The 16661-nt window shown below is 44.4% G+C and overlaps 1 pseudogene; it reads right to left on the reverse strand.

The window, feature by feature from the left end:
* The window catches only part of LOC147092644 (NACHT, LRR and PYD domains-containing protein 3-like), a 309097-nt pseudogene that overhangs the window by 260687 nt on the left and 31749 nt on the right, over positions 1–16661 (reverse strand).

Raw genomic sequence — 16661 nt, forward strand, 5'->3', positions numbered from 1 at the left:
ACTTGTCGCAAAATGGCCAACATCACCCTGCAGCAAAATGGCCCCCATCAATCTGCAACAAATCATAGAATCATACAGCCCATTCGGTCCATCCTGCCTGTGCCAGCTCTTTGAAAGTGCGATCCAATTAGTCCCTCTCTCTGCCCATAGCCCTGCAAATTGTATCTTTACAAGTACATTCTGCCTCCACCACCCTTTCAGGCAGTGCATTCCAGATCAGAACAACTCGCTGCAGAAAAAATCCTCCTCATCTCTGCCCTGGTTCTTTTGCCAATTATTGTAAACTTGTGTCCTTTGGTTAGCCACCCTCCTGCCCCGGAAATAGTTTCTCCCTATTAACGCTATCAAAACCCCTCCAGTGGCATCCATGTCCCCTCAAAGTTGTCGCATTGCTCCGAAGCACGAGCATTATTTTGAAATGTCCACTCATGGGTTCACGTGTCCAACTTTAATTTCCTCTCAGCCCCTGCTCATCACACAGTGAGTTAACATGCATTCGTCACATTGCAGGATGGGCTACTTTAACCCCAGGATTAAAACTCTTTAAAACACAAGGGCCACAATCGAACAGCAACTTTTTAACCCAAGGCAACAAAACCAGGACCCAGAGGAAATTGTATGAGGAGCTGTCCATCAGTCCCCTCTGGAGGAGGTCTCGGTCAGTCCACTCTGGAGGAGGTCTCGGTCAGTCTCCACTAGAGGAGGACTCGGTCAGTCCCCTCTGGAGGAGGTCTCGGTCAGCCTCCTCTGAAGGAGGTCTCGGTCAGTCTCCTCTGGAGGAGGTCTCGGTCAGTCTCCTCTGGAGGAGGTCTCGGTCAGTCTCCTCTGGAGGAGGTCTCGGTCAGTCTCCTTTGGAGGAGGTCTCGGTCAGTCTCCTCTGAAGGAGGTCTCGGTCAGTCTCCTTTGGAGGAGGTCTCGGTTAGTCTCCTCTGGAGGAGGTCTCAGTCAGTCTCCTCTGGAGGAGGTCTCGGTCAGTCTCCTCTGGAGGAGGTCTCGGTCAGTCTCCACTGGAGGAGGACTCGGTCAGTCCCCTCTGGAGGAGGTCTCGGTCAGTCTCCTCTGAAGGAGGTCTCGGTCAGTCTCCTTTGGAGGAGGTCTCGGTTAGTCTCCTCTGGAGGAGGTCTCAGTCAGTCTCCTCTGGAGGAGGTCTCAGTCAATCCCCTCTGGAGGAGGTCTCGGTCAGTCCCCTCTGGAGGAGGTCTCGGTCAATCTGGTGGGGTGAAAGGTGAGGGCAAGGGGAACCCTATCATGGTTCTGGGAAGGAGGGGAATAGATGAGAGCAGAAGGGCAGGAAATAGAACTGACACGGTCAAGCGGCGTGTCAGCCACAGTAGAGGGGAATCCTTGGTTGAGAAAAAAGGAAGACATGTCAAAAGCACTATTAAGGAAGATGGCATCATCAGAGCCGATGCGGCGGAGATGGAGAAACTGGGAGAATGAAATAGAGTCCTTACAGGAGGAGGGGTGGGTGGAAGTGTAGTCCAGGTAGCTGTGGGGGTCAGTGGGCTTGTAGTGAATGTTTGTCAATAGTCTAGCCCCAGAGATGGAGACTGAGAAGCCGAGGAAGGGAAGGGAAGAGTCGGAGATGGTCCATGTGAAGGTGAGGGAAGGGTGGAAATTGGAAGCAAAGTGAATGAAATTTTGTTGTTTAGAGTGATAGCAAGAAACAGCACCGATAGTCATAAACGTACTGCAAAAAACAGCTAAAGGAGGGGACCTGAGTAGGACTGGAACAAAGAATGTTCCACATATCCCACAAAAAGGCAGGCATAGCTGGAATCCATGCGGTTTCCCATAGCAACACCTTTAATTTGGAGGAAGTGAGTGGAGTCAAAGGAGAAGTTGTTCAATGTGAGAACAAGTTCAGCCAGGTGGGGCAGGGTTGGTGGATGGGGACTGCTTGGTCCTCTGTTCAAGGTAGAAGCGAAGCGCCCTCAGGCCATCCTGGTGGGGGATGGAGGTGTAAAGGAACTGGGCGTCCATAGTGAAAAGGAGACGGTTGGGGCCAGGAAATTGGAAAATGTTAAAGTGGCGGAAGGCGTTGGAAGAGTCGAGGATGCAGGTGGGGAAAAACAGGACAAGGGGAGAAAAATAGAGTCGTGATAGGAAGAGATAAGGTCCATGGGGCAAGAACAGGCTGAAACGATGGATCTACCAGGGCAGTCCTATTTGTGGATCTTGGGAAGGAGGTAAAAGCGGGCTGTGCGGGTTTGGGGAAATATGAGGTTGGCGGCCGTGGAGGGAAGATCCCCAAAGGAGATGAAGTCAGTGATGGTCTGGGAAACGGTGGCTTGATGTTCGGTCGTGGGTTCATTGTCCAGTCGTAGGTAGGAGGAGGAGGTGTCGGAGAGTTGGCATTCAGCCTCCACTAGATAGAGGTCAGTACGCCAAAGAACAAAAGCACCACCCTTTTCAGCAGGGTTAATGACAATGTTGGGTTTGGATCTGAGAGAATGGAGTGCTGCAAGTTCAGAGGTAGTTAGGTTGGAGTGAGTGAAGGGTGCAGAGAAATTGAGATGGCCGATATCACGCTGGCAGTTTGCAATGAAAAGATCTACAGAGGTTAAGAGGGAGGGGTCCAGGTAGAACGAGAATTCTGAAAATGGGAGAAAGGTTCAGCTGTGTGGTGGCGAGAGTCCTGGCCAAAGAAGTGGGCACGGAGACAAAGGCGATGGGAAAGAGCTCAGCATCGTGCCAAGCTCGAAAGTCATTGAGATGGGGGCGTAAGGGGATGAAACTCAGGCCTTTGCTAAGGACTGATCGTTCAGGGTAAGAGAGGAGAAGGTCAGAGGGGATAGTGTAAACATAGCAGGGGGTGAGATGGGAAGAAGGGATGGGGTCAGAGGAAAGTGAAGGGGAAGAATTTTCCAGAGTGGTGTTGGTGTCCAAGAGTTGTTGAAGCTGTCTCCAGGTGATATCACGAAGGTGCCAGGAGCCAATCACACAGCAGCCAGTAACAACGTCACAAAGCAGCCGGAGCTCCGCCCAGTCGAGGTGTCACAGGGTCACATGACCAAGCCCTGCTCCTGGCGTGCAGTCTCGCTGGAGATGAACACTTGTTGTACATTCAGCCCTGTCTCCGACCCCGTTCTCATGTACCGCAGAGTACCTTCACCACGCAGACTGCAGCGGTTCACCACCACCTTCTCAAGGGCCATTAGGGATGGGCAATAATGCTGGCCTTGCCAGCGATGCCCACAGCCCATGAACGGAACAATAATAGGCATGGAGAACAACTTAGCAAAATTGCCCCTTACGAATTCTCCCTCCCACCCTCCAAATATGAGGACCCAATGTTCAATGGCCCAAATGTCCACCTTTTGGTTTATACACCCTAAAGCTTCCCTCACATAATATCAGGCAGTTTGTCTCCTCCTGCCTTGGCAGTGAAAGGCAGTTTGTGGTAATGGTGCTTGGATGATGATGTAACAAACATATCGGTGTTCTAAAACCAGTCCATTCCCTGTAACAGGAAGGGGCGACAGAGCCATATTGAAGGGAGCATTGCGCTATTAATGGCTGGGGCAACTGGAGCCATAATTAGACTGGAAATCATGGGCAATAATACTTAGAGCTTCTTCTACATTGTCCCATCAAACACTCCCAGGTCAGGTACAGCACAGGTTAGATACAGTGTGAAGCATATTTAAACTGCCCATCAAACACTCTCAGATCATGTACAGCACGGGGTAGATACTATGTGAAGCTCCCCCTACAAGCTCCCATCAAACATACCAAAGTTAGGTACAGGAATTGGTAATTACAGAGTAAAGGTCCCTCTACAAATTCCCATCATACACCCCCAGGGCAGGTATAGCACGGGTTAGAATCAGAGTAAAACTCCCTCAACACCGGCCCGTTAGATACAGTGTAAATCTCACTGTATAGTCATTCATTAAGCCCAGTGAAGTCAGAAACAACATGTGGGTAATGCAGCGTACAGCTCCTCTTACACTACCCAAGGATGCTCACCATCTCACGTGCAGCATTTTATGAATACAGGAGAGAAATCCCTGTAGATGTAAGCATCCCACACTCTCAAGTGAGGTATGGGCGAGCTTTACATCCCAGTGAATTCACAGGCAAATTACCGCATCAGCTGCCGAGTCTTTTCTCAGATGCTGTTTAACCAGGGCTGTAAACCTGTCTCCAAGTGACATTACAAATGAGCCAGGAGCCAATCACAGAGCAGCCAAGACAATTGTCACACAGCAGCTGGATGCCCTCCAACATGAGGTTGTGCTTCTTGCAATTTAGTAAACTGTATTCGCTGCTCAGGGTGCGGTCTCCTCTACACTGCGGAGACCAAACGCAGATTGGGTGACCGCTTTGCGCAACACCTCCGTTCAATCCGTAAGGGTGACCCCGAGCTTCCGGTCGCCCATCACTTTAATTATCCTCCACTTCCACTCTGATCTCTCGGTCCTCTGCCTCTTACACTGTTCCAATGAAGATCAATGTAAGCTCGAGGAATAGCACCTCATCTTTCGATTAGGCCCTTTACAGCCTTCGGGACCAACATCGAGTTCAACTTTTTCAGACTACAAGATCGGCCCCAATATTTATTTCTATCTCACATGGCAGCTGTTCATAATTCTGCCATTGCCATTTACACCGCATCTAGACTAATCTTTTAGTTATTTATCTTGTCCCATTACCATCTCCTTGACGTGCACAATCATCCCTTATATCTATTAATCTCTCCGGCCTTCCATCCTATCACAGACCTTCCCTGTTGTTCTTTCCTCCCCTCCCCACTTTCCCTGCCCCTACACTTGCTTTAAATGCTGTTAATTCTCTAACTTTTTCCAGTTCTGACGAAGTGCCATCGACCTGAAACGTTAACACTGCTTCTCTTTCTACAGGTGCTGCCTGACCTGCTGAGTGTTTCCAGCATTTTCTGCTTATATTTCAGATTTCCAACATCCGCAGTGTTTTGCTTTTGTATCAGAATAGTGGAAGAATCCGCTCCCCACACGAGGGAGGTAATTCGTGTGAGAGCCCAGTAGCAGCCGAGCTTGCACTGCCTGGAGTCCCAAGTGTACGGGTGACCTGATCTAGATACAGGGCCTTTTAGAAACTCATTTAGAATCAACTTAACTGGACTTCGATACGAGATCACCATTGACTGTATAATAACGGATGATTCCAGTTCTATTGCTGCAGACTGCCTCAGTGATTTATTATTCAAGTGAAATTGCTGAATTCTGGGATTTGAAATACTTTCTGACCGTTGACATTGTGTTTATTTTTGAAAAGCTTATCAAAGTCGAGTGGAATCAGTTCAGTGGAGATACAAATAAAGATCTGAGATCGCTACCTGAATCCAGCCCTGGGCTGGCCGTGCTCGTCTGGTTCCAGATTGAAGGAGCGCGCCAGTGATGCGATTAGCATTGAGCGCACAAACTGTGTGCTTTGTATTGGGAGTTAGTGAGAGTCAGTCAGCGCTTGCACAATAAATTGATATAGGAAAGTTGTTAACTTTAATTTCACTGTAAAGTGACTCAGCGGGATGTAATACTTGTGTTCAAGGTGAGTGGACGAACTATCTACGGCCAAATTGGTTGTAAATACAGCAGAAATTTTGAATTTGTTTTGATAACGAGATGCATTGCAGTTAGTGTTTCACAGTATTCTCAGTACAATAGAAATGCTGCCTGGTGGAGTCCGTGTTCCATGTTTATGTGGAATGTGAAAGATTGCAGAACCTCTTCCATTATTTGATGGGGCTGCTCCTCGTTATTTGGCTGCAGTTCAGTCCTACTTTCCTGATCTTTGATCACCCGGTGCAGAGGGGAGCGGGCGGGTCGGGGGGACCTCCTCGTAAGACTGCTCCTGGGCCTGGCCAAAGTGGCCATTAACTGGTCCAGGCAGCGGGCGGTCGAGGGGGTCATTCGGCCCGACTGCCTGCCTCTTTTCCACGGCCACGTTCGCACCTGGGTGGCCCTGGAGATGGAGCACGCGGTGTCCACCAGCACGCTCGAGGCCTCCCGAGACCAGTGGATACTGCAAGGACCGGAGTGCATCATCACCCCCGGCAACAGCATTTTAACTTAAATTGTTAAGTTTCCTTTAATTTTTTTTTAAGTTACAATTTATTTGTTTATTGTTTCCACCAAAAGAGCTACAATAGAAATGCTGCCCTTATATGATTCATTATTTGCACCAAATAGGCACGGTCTCGAAATTGTCAGACAGCTCGTCCAACATCCAGTACTGGATGAACAGAAATTTCCTCTAACTAAATATTGGGAAGACCGAAGCCGTTTAAAACCTTCTAATTAAACTGGTTCTTGGACTTATTTCACAGATCAGCATTTGTTTATTTTTCATCAAACTCACAATTTATTAGTCCCTATCTTTACAACTTCTTGTGTTGATGCTCACTAAAGGACTAACAATGCTTTATACCTCCTACAAGTAATGTGGCTGAACTTCAGAAAGAGATTCCCTGCCATATATTCAATGTTAATTTTCAGGATTAAAATATATAATTTATAGAGGTAATAGGAACAACTATTTTCCTTCTTTATAGATGCGTTATTTTGTTTGTTACGTTGTTAATTTTTGAGTTGAAAGGACAGAATTGGTCTCTGAAATCTCTCAGATGTTCACGTTATTTAACATTCTTATTCAACTTCCTGAGTAATTCAAATGAAACTCGGTCGACGGAAAAAAGTATCCTCCACCTACACCTGCAGAATGTAGTTCTGCTATTAATAAATCAGCCTCAATCCGTCTAACCGTCTGTGTGCTGGGTTCCTTGTTATAAAAAGCTTTATTCATCACACACAAATCTCTCAGGATGAACGAGATTATTGTCCTCTCTATCTGCATCAAATCAATTCAAACAGCTCTGCCGTCAGCTACTTTTAAGCGAATAGTTTGTTTGTCACATTTTCTCCACAAATATTCATGAACCTTTTTTATTGGAAGAGACAGATATTTTCTGATTGCTTTTTTCCCCTAAAATTGCTTTGTAGCATTGGTAAGAAAACATGTAAGGGCGGATTAATAAATTCCTAATCAAAATTGACTGAAAAGGTTGTAAACGGCGCTATCCCATGTTTGTTTTGTTTAGGGGGGAATGTAAAGTGATGATTTTTCCACTGCAGGTCTTCTTTTACGATGGCGGGGATCGGTTCGGCTTTGCTCAGAGTGGCCGGGGATCATTGAATTCGGCGAAGAGAGTCTGGGACCAATTGATTCTGTCACTGAATTTACATCATTCGAGGCCCCATTCAGACTCCAGGAGCTGTGCGCAAATGTCCTGAATTTCTGGGACTTACCCGTTGCGCATAATGATTTGTCGAGAATTTTTTCTCTCTTTAAAGAGCCGGAAAAGAATCCCTCAGCAGCTTGCATGGTCTGTGGGATCTACAGCCCGAACCTCTGCAAGGATCCAGTGCCCCATCGCACGGGAGCAGTCACAACCACCGAGGCCTAACTCATAGTTTTACTCCTATGCCCTTAACCCTATATGTTTAATTCTATAAAGAGTAAGTTCAGAAATCAACTTATTTTTAAACAGTAGTATCTCTCTATTTGGATTTCCAGCTCCTACTCACTCCCCTAGTTTACCGGGAATTCAATGATCAGGTGTCTCTTCGTTTATTTGCGATGGTTGTTATTTTCACCATCCTGTGATCCCCTGGTCTGCAGCAGCGGTCGCGGTATGTGGTTATAATGGAATGGACAGAGATTGGAAAGACTGTAATTCTATATCTGCCCTTCTGTCTGTTTCCTCTGACCTGCACAGCTGTAAGAGCGGGACGTATTTCCACTTCCAGGAGCACAGCCATTGGTCACTCTTAACCTCCTGGCCATAATTCCTCACAGATGATTCATCAAGTTCCCTCCAAAGTCTCCAGGGCTCTGGCATTATAATGTGGTACAAAACACACTACAATGCCTCGTGTTTAACTCATCTGTGCCCTTAATGTGAATCATTACAAGCCAGAATGGAGGGCAGTTACACCCTGATCTACACGGCTGCGATTGCTCCTGGGTGCTGTTTTCTCAACAGACCTGTTTTTGTCTATTCAGTAATATTCCATCACCAATCTAAAGTTGCATTCCCGAGGGACTTTGGCTTGGTATGGCTGCATTAGAGAAGGAGGGAGCCTGTCAGGTAAAGATGATAGAGAGATGGAGGAAAGGGAGAGTGGGACAGACGGATAGAATATCAGTGTCATTGAGAGAGCTGGTAGATCGGGAAAAGGGAACAAAAAAATCCAAAAGAGTGAAATAGATAGAGAGGGAGAAGTAGGCAGAGTGATTGAGGAGGGAGGTGACAGAAGAGAGGGAAGTCGACAGAGAGAGAAATGGTAATATCCAGAATTTTCTCCTACCCCATTTTGGCTTTCTAGAAATTACAGACTGTTTCTTTCGTGGCATCAGTGCGGCTCAAAGTGCTCAGTTAGGAAAGTATCCCTTATCCCTTCTTAACCACCTTATCTACCTGTCCTGCTCCATTCCGGGATCTGGGGACATGCACTCCAGGTCCCTCTTTTCCTTTAAATAAGGAGCATAATGGGGGTGTGTGGGATTGCATCTCACCATAGAACCAGCCACACACTATCTCTTTCGATTTCCATTTTTGGCAGATAACCAACGAGAAACTATTTCTAGCACTTGCTCCAGCACGATGCTGATGCCGTTGGCAGACTGCATAATTTGAGATGTCCAGCTGTGACCTCACATCACTGGGCGGACTGACCCCTGGGTCTGTACCTGTGCACCTGCAGTTCCGCTTTTCCTAACCTGCCACTTACTGTCACTATGCACTGGTTTAGTTCCGAGCACTGAAACTGGGATCTTCCCCGAGATCACATGCTGCCACTGAGCTGTTGGTGTACATTGTACCCTCAATCTTATTCATATCTTGACATCTGTAGCACGGCTCATTCATACAGATGGCTTGAGATTTAATTCCATACCCGTGTTAGCTGTGGCTCAGTGGCAACACAATCACTTCTGAACGTTGTGTTATAACCCCTGTTAGACGCTGGTATTCATTGTCCCAAGCGATATATGTCAAGGGAGCAGATTAACCTTTAACCCTTTCACCTTACCTCCTCACTGAGGAACCGTCTGTGTTTTACCTCCCAGCCTATGTCTAGAAGTGAATGATGCCTAAAGTTGCTCGCTGAACTGTCTTTATCTCCCAGTTCCGATTGAATATGAGTTCACCACACCGACCCTCAATAGGATCCCACAAGCAGCTGAGTGAATTTATTAACGCTTTCTTGCCAATTTTTCAAAGAAGTCAGACAGTAAATCGTCAACTGATAATCGTTTATTGACTTCAAAATCATAACCATCATAAATTAAGCATTGAGTATACCAACAATTAGTAAATAAAAAAGATGTAGACGGGTCGCCTAGCAGTTTTAATAACACAGAATTAATAGGCAGACAATTAATAGAATGAATAAGATATATTTTACAATCAGCTCCGTGCATCTTCATAATTCAGCATTAGCTGGGTCGCTGATTATCAAATTATAGTTGACATCAGTGTCTGAGATGACTGCAGGTTAGGTAGATTACGTTCGGATTGACTATTTGAGGATCTGATGAATTAACAGCATTAGATCGCCAGACTGTGCAATAGATTGGGGGAGAAACAGACCTTGGGCGTTAGAGCAAAACAGCCGAAACTGATTCGGCGGCTCATTGTGCACTCGGCCCGATACTCTTTCCCATTGACTGTTGCTTTCACCGAATTGGCGGGTTATTGTGCACTCGGCCCGTTTCACTTTCTCATTGACTACCGTTTTCACCGATGAGATGTTAATCCAGGGCCTCCTGTGAATGTTCAAGTGGAACTAACAGATCCAACAGCACTGATGCAAGACATGGGGAGCGTGGACCTCTATCCCTCAACTTGCTGCTCGAATGTGAAACTGGCGTCAGAAATCGATAGCCTCACAGAAAAAGTTCAATATCCATTTCAATGATCCGAAACACCAGTTTTACTTCAGATTGGTAAATCTTTCCCATCCATTCTCGAGCTGTGGGTGCCCCTGGTAAGGCCCCATTAATTACCCACTCAAATTGCCCTGAGAAGGTGTTGGTGGGCAGTCTTGCTGAACCGTTAACCTAGTTGTTTGCTACAATTGAGTGTCTCACTGGGGCACTTCAAAGACAGGTAATATAACAGTCAGCCACATTGGCAAGGGACTGGGGTCATATTCAGGCCAGTGCAGGTAGGGGCGACAGGTATCCTTCCCAAAAAAACATTGGTGAATTGCGTTCCAAATAAAAATCGGGGAAAATAATTGACACTGATTTTTTTTGAAATTCCACTTTCTTTTAAACTGATTTTAAATTATCAAACTGCCATCTGAACTCATGTTCTCTAGGTTGTGAGCACGGCCTCTGGATAACTACACCAGTAACATAACCGCCACACTACCCTACCCTGATAGTTGAAATCTACTCCATTGAATAGACATTTATATTTATCTCATTGCAATGTGTGGGCTATGAGGGCTAATTTGTTGCTGGATTTACCTACATTACAAAAGTGGCAATACCTCAAAAGTACATGAATTGTGTTATGAGATGCAAGTTTTTTCCTCCTCCGTTTACCTGTTCCTCCCACTATATATGTATTATCCCCTAATTAATTTATGATGATTAATTTGACATTTCTGACGTGATATTTTCATTAAACCATAGAGTCAGGTCCCTCGGCCCCTCGATCTATCAGTCTGTGCCCCAAGCAATATCGAACACAGGGTCATTATCGTGTGTGTGTTTGCCCATTTAATCAGGCCATTACCAATTATAATGGATTATTGGTTCAAATCACTAGATCTTTGATGTCTAATGAATAAAGATGAATTTCGCTATTTATTATACCTGAGTGGGGAGAGAACGGAACAAACTGCATCTGTTGGGGAAATGTAAAATAAAACAGAGAAAAATATAATGTACAGCAGGTCCATCAGTGCCTGGAAAATCGTTTCAATATAAAATAGTTACATCACAAGTAACATGACCCGTAACATCAACTTTCTCTCCGTTCAACTTCTGATGATCTTGCTCTGTATTTAGATCAGTGTCTGTTTTTAGGCCCAGAGTGGTTCAGATTGTGGGACTTTACATGGGCCCTGTCCATTTACTGCAGTGCAGATTCCACTGGCTCACTGAACGTTCACAACTTGTTACTCTTTGATGCTTGGGTAAATTTGCCACTTCAACTTCTTTATTTGGCACTCTGCAGTACCTATGTGTAATGCCAGCTGTTTAGAAATTCACCCTTCAATGTGCGATTTATAGGAATAGCAAGGGAACAGATTCTGCACAAATTACATTGTTTCAGCAATTGTTTCCTCATTTTGGGGAGCCAGAAAAACATTGATAATTTCAGTCCAATTCCACGGGTGCTCCAGCCACAGGAATCTCCCCAACAGGATAAACTTTCTGGGTGACTCCAGCCATTGGTCGCTATTGGATAGTTGGACCCATCCCACCTAAAAAGACACTGTTCCCATCCTCAACCCACACAGGTTCAATTCCCCGAAGGGCAACTGAGCGCTGGCACTGAGCGGGAAACCTGGGAAATGTTAACCTCAAACGCAGTAATATTGAGTGCAATTGTCAGTGTCCCACTTTGGCACAGACGGAGCCCAACCCTTGGCCCTTCCTGTCAGTGCATTTCCTCAGTGCCCCATTGGGGAACATTGAGCCCCGGATATCCTGCAGAAGCAGCGCTGTGGGGGCCGGGCGGCTGAGTCTCGTGACCCTGTGGCTGGGCCTCTGACCTCACAACGGGAGATGACGCTAGCTCAGCTCGAGCTGTAAACCCTTAATGGGCCGCTGAAAGGGGAGGGGCAGAAAATCGGCCAACAATGGTCACATAATGAGAGCAGTAATGTTTATAACTTAAAATGTTGATACTTCCACTGTCAGTCCGAGTCTGGATTCCCGCAATGCCTCCACGTGTCTCTTTCCAGTTGAACTGAACTGATTCTCCCTCAACCTGAAAAAAATTAAAGATTACACAGGAAATGAACAGATTGAACAACAGTGTAAACAGCAGGAAGACTGGGATTAATATTTTAATAATAATTCCAGACAGATATTACCGATAAAAGTGACTGAATCCCATTCATATTATATTTATTATATTAAACATTTACACAAACACTCACGTGACCCGCTCCAGACTCCTGCAGTTCAGTATGAGGCGGCAGAGAGGGGACAGATTGGTCTGTGAAGGAGTTTGATCCCAGGTTCAGAACCATCAGAGACCGGTTTGTACTGAGAGCGGAGGCGAGATCCTCGGCACAAGAATCTGTGAGACCGACACCCCATAGCCTGGGGATCGGAGATGAGAAACAACAGTAATTAGTGTAAATCCCTAGAGATTAATAATAGCACTATTACTGATACCAATAATAATGTACAGTGTCAGATATCCAGATATTATAAACACAATCTCACACAGTCTGGTACTTACCACAGTTCCTGCAGATTACACTCCGGTTTCCCCAGAGACGCAGACAGAAGTTTTACTCCTGAATCTCGCAATTTGTTGTTACCCAGACACAGAACCGTCAGTGACCTGTTTGTACTGAGAGCGGAGGCGAGATTCCCGGTACACGAATCTGAGATACCGACATCCCATAGACTGGCGATCAGCAAGAGAAATTACAGGACTCAGGGTAAATATCCAGTGTTTTTTAATAACACTATTATTGACACTAACAATAATGTTCAGTGTTTATTAATAACACTGCTACTGATACTAATAATAAAGTAGTGTTTATTAATAACACTGTTACTGAAACAAATAATAGTGTTCAGCATTTAATAATATCACTGTTACTGATACCATTGATACTGTTCAGCGTTTATTAATAACACTGTTACTGACACTAATAATAATGTACAGTGTTTGTTAAAAACACTGTTACTGATACTAATAATAAAGTTCCGCGTTTATTAATAACGCTATTACTGATACTAATAATAATGTTCAGCGTTTATTAATAACGCTATTACTGATACTAATAATAATGTTCAGCGTTTATCAATATAACTGTTACTGATACTAATAATAATGGTGAGTGCTAATTAATAACACTATTACTATTACTAATAATATTGTTCAGTGTTTATTAATAACACTCTTTCTGACAGTAAAACTAGTGTTCAGAGTTTTTTAATAACACTATTACTGATACTGATAATAGTGATCAGAGTTTATTAATAACACTATTTCTGACAGTAATAATAGTGTTCAGTGTTTCTTAATAACACTATTTTTGACAGTAAAACTAGTGCTCAGAGTTTATTAATAACACTATTCCTGATACTGATAATATTATTCAGTCTATATTAATAACACTATTACTGATACTAATAATAATGTGCAGAGTTTATTAATAACAAAATTACCGATACTATTAATAATGTTCAGTGTTTATTAATAACAATTTTACTGATATTAATAATAAAGTTAAGAGTTTATTAATAAAACTATTACTGGCTCTAATGTTGATGTACAGAGACAGGCATCCAGTTATTATAAACACAATCTCACACAATCTGGTACTTACTCCAGTTCCTCTATTGTACAGTCCGGCATCCTCAGAGCTGCAGAAAGTAGTTTCACTCCTGAATCTCCCAGTTTATTGCCTCTCAGTCTAAACATAAGCAGACAGAGAGAAACAAATTCAATCAAACACCTGAACTGATACAATTTTTTCTCTCGGATATTTAAGGAAACACTGAAAATACTTTTCGCGATGAATAACCCGGTTTATTAAATAAAGTGTTGTCTGTGTGAAGCATTTAAATGTCCCTGAATGCAGGCTCATTCCTAATGATCAGAATTACCCTCCTGGAGCTCAGTGACTAGGCCCCGTCATGTTTGGGGAAACTTGTCTCATTTCTGCTGCTCTTAAATCCTGGATATTAAGATAAAGGGCGATTTTTCTGGAATCAAATGATAATGCGGTGATTTCCAATTCTTTATACACCATACATTTGATGAATCATTTCCTTTCCTACACCCGCTGACAGTCCGTTAACTGTCACTTGCCTCCACACATTGGGAAGAGTGTTGCATACTCCGACACACGGGCTGCTGCAGTTAGTCTCGGCCTACGTGAGTAACAGTGAGAAGAAACCTCTTCAATTGACATATCTCAGGCAGTGAGAAAAACAGGAGTAAATATGATTTATTGCCATTAAATTATCAGACTCTCAGTCATCTGTATTTGCTGATCTGATAGAGATTGTAAAATCCCTGCTTGTTTACAAGGATCAGTTCCAGATTCTCCAGACCTTAGGGAATTACTAACCAATCCTATTATTGGTCATATTTGTGTTGAATCTGATTCTATCTGGTTTTAACTGAACTGTTTGTTTCCCTTCATTACTAAGCAACAACACAATCCGTGACTGTTCTACTGTGGTGTATGTGCCTTTAAGAGCAATTATGGTGTATGTGCCTTTAAGAGCCCCAGGTGTGCATAATACCGGTAATTGCCACTTGGGCTATATAAGCCTGTGTATTGTGTATATCCTTTAGAAACCCCCCCCCCAGACTTGCTTAGTAAATACCTATGAACCAACTCCTGTCTTCAGTGTCTTTATCTACACATGGACACTACAGTGGCGACGAAGTGGAAACGGACTTACCTGCAATTCGGCAGCACCTCAAGGACATCGATTCCTCCAGCGTCCAGAAGACTGAAGGAAGTAAGAGAAACTGTGGTTTCACCAGCTGGCCAGGCTGGTGACAGGTACTGCACTAATCCTTCCTGGGCGTCAGGCTGCTGCTCCAGCGGCGGGCTCTACAGCTGAGACAGGCAGCGAAATCGGAGGCAAGCAATAACGGACTGGGAGGGTGCACTCGAGAGATGGCTGGCGCGGCAAGCAGGTCAGCGTTTAGACCTCCGTCGGGAATGAGTCTCCTACAGTGAATAAACGGAAACCACAGTAAAACAGCGTTGTTATCGGTAGCAGCGGCGGGAAAGCGCGGGAAGCGCCATATCTTTGCTACAGAGAGAAAAAAAAAAGCGCGGGAAGCGCCATATCTTTTCTGAAATGCCTAAATCTGGTAATATTGAGGCTTTTGATGGCGAAATAGAAGATTGGACCACATACGTGGAAAGAGTAGAGGTTTATTGCACTGCAAATGGAATAACAGATGAAAAAAAAGCTTCAGTACTTCTGAATTTAATGGGCGCGAAGACATACGGGCTGTTACGAAATTTAATCACTCCAGCCAAACCAAAGGACAAGACTTTTAAAGAAATTGTTGAAACCCTGCAGGAGCATTTAAACCCAACACCGCTGCTGATAGCGGAACGATTCAAGTTCTTCAAGAGAAATCAACACAAGAATGAAAGTAACGCTGATTACCTAACCGAATTAAGAAAGCTATCAAAGTACTGCCAATTCGGAGCAGGACTATCGGATTATCTTCGAGACAAATTTGTTTGCGGTCTCTTAAGTGAAGGAACACAAAAAAGACTGCTTTCTGAAAAAGATTTAACATTGGACAAAGCTTTCAGTATGGCTGTATCATACGAAGCAGCAGCAAAAGGAGCTGCAGAGATACAACAAGAGACACAAGACTTCGGCACCCATAAAATGACACAGGAGTTCGGAAGATGTTATCGCTGTGGCAGATCCACCCATAACCAGAGGGACTGCTGGTTCAAGGGCAAAGCATGCAGGCAATGTGGTAAGATTGGACACATTGCACGGGTATGCCAATCTGGACAAAATAAATCCTCTGACAGAAAACAAAAAATCAATAAAGAAAAGTACAGGAAGGTACAAATGCTGACGGACAATAGCTCCGAAGACCAGAATAGCGATAGCGACTCCGGAAACAAGAGGCTAAGCTGTCTCAAATTACATAATGTACTTGCCAAAGAGGATTACCAAACCATTTGGGTTACCCTCACAATAGCAGGGTCCCCAGTTAAAATGGAGCTAGATACAGGATCAGATCTAACCGTAATAAATCGATGAGATTACGAGAGGCTATTTTCGCATATACCTCTAAAAGACACATCCATTAACTTAAAAACATATACGGGGCAGAAAGTGTACCCCAAAGGAAAAATAAGGGTGCCTGTGGTATACAACGGCAAAGAAATACAAAAGTTGTATTTATACATTCTACAAGATGGTGGTCCACCGTTGTTGGGACGTGAATGGATAAGGAAGATACGTTTAGACTGGCACTCCATTCAGGCACTGACGGTGACCAGTAAGGAAAAAAACAATGATGACATCATACCTGAACGATTAAAAGACATCTTGGCCAATGCCAAAGAAGTGTTTCAAGAGAAACTAGGAACCTTGAAGGGCATCACCGCCTCAATAAAAGTGGAAGATACAGCAATTCCAAAATTTTTAAAGGCAAGGCCGGTGCCTTACACAATACGTCCGGCAGTCGAGGCAGAGCTGAAGAATTTGGAAAAGGCAGGCGTATTATCCAAAATAGATTGGAGCGAATGGGCAACACCCATCATTCCAGTCATGAAAAAAACATTGAAAAATAACTCTGAGGAACAGAAAAAAATTCGCATCTGTGGGGACTTTAAGGTGACTGTAAACCCGGTCCTTCACACGGTACAGTATCCTCTTCCGAGGATTGAAGATATTTTCGCCTCACTATCCGG

The sequence above is a fragment of the Somniosus microcephalus genome, unplaced genomic scaffold (assembly GCF_052327205.1).
Source record: "Somniosus microcephalus isolate GS21.2 unplaced genomic scaffold, FLI_Smic_1.0 unresolved_chr2, whole genome shotgun sequence".
Taxonomy (NCBI): Eukaryota; Metazoa; Chordata; class Chondrichthyes; order Squaliformes; family Somniosidae; genus Somniosus; species Somniosus microcephalus.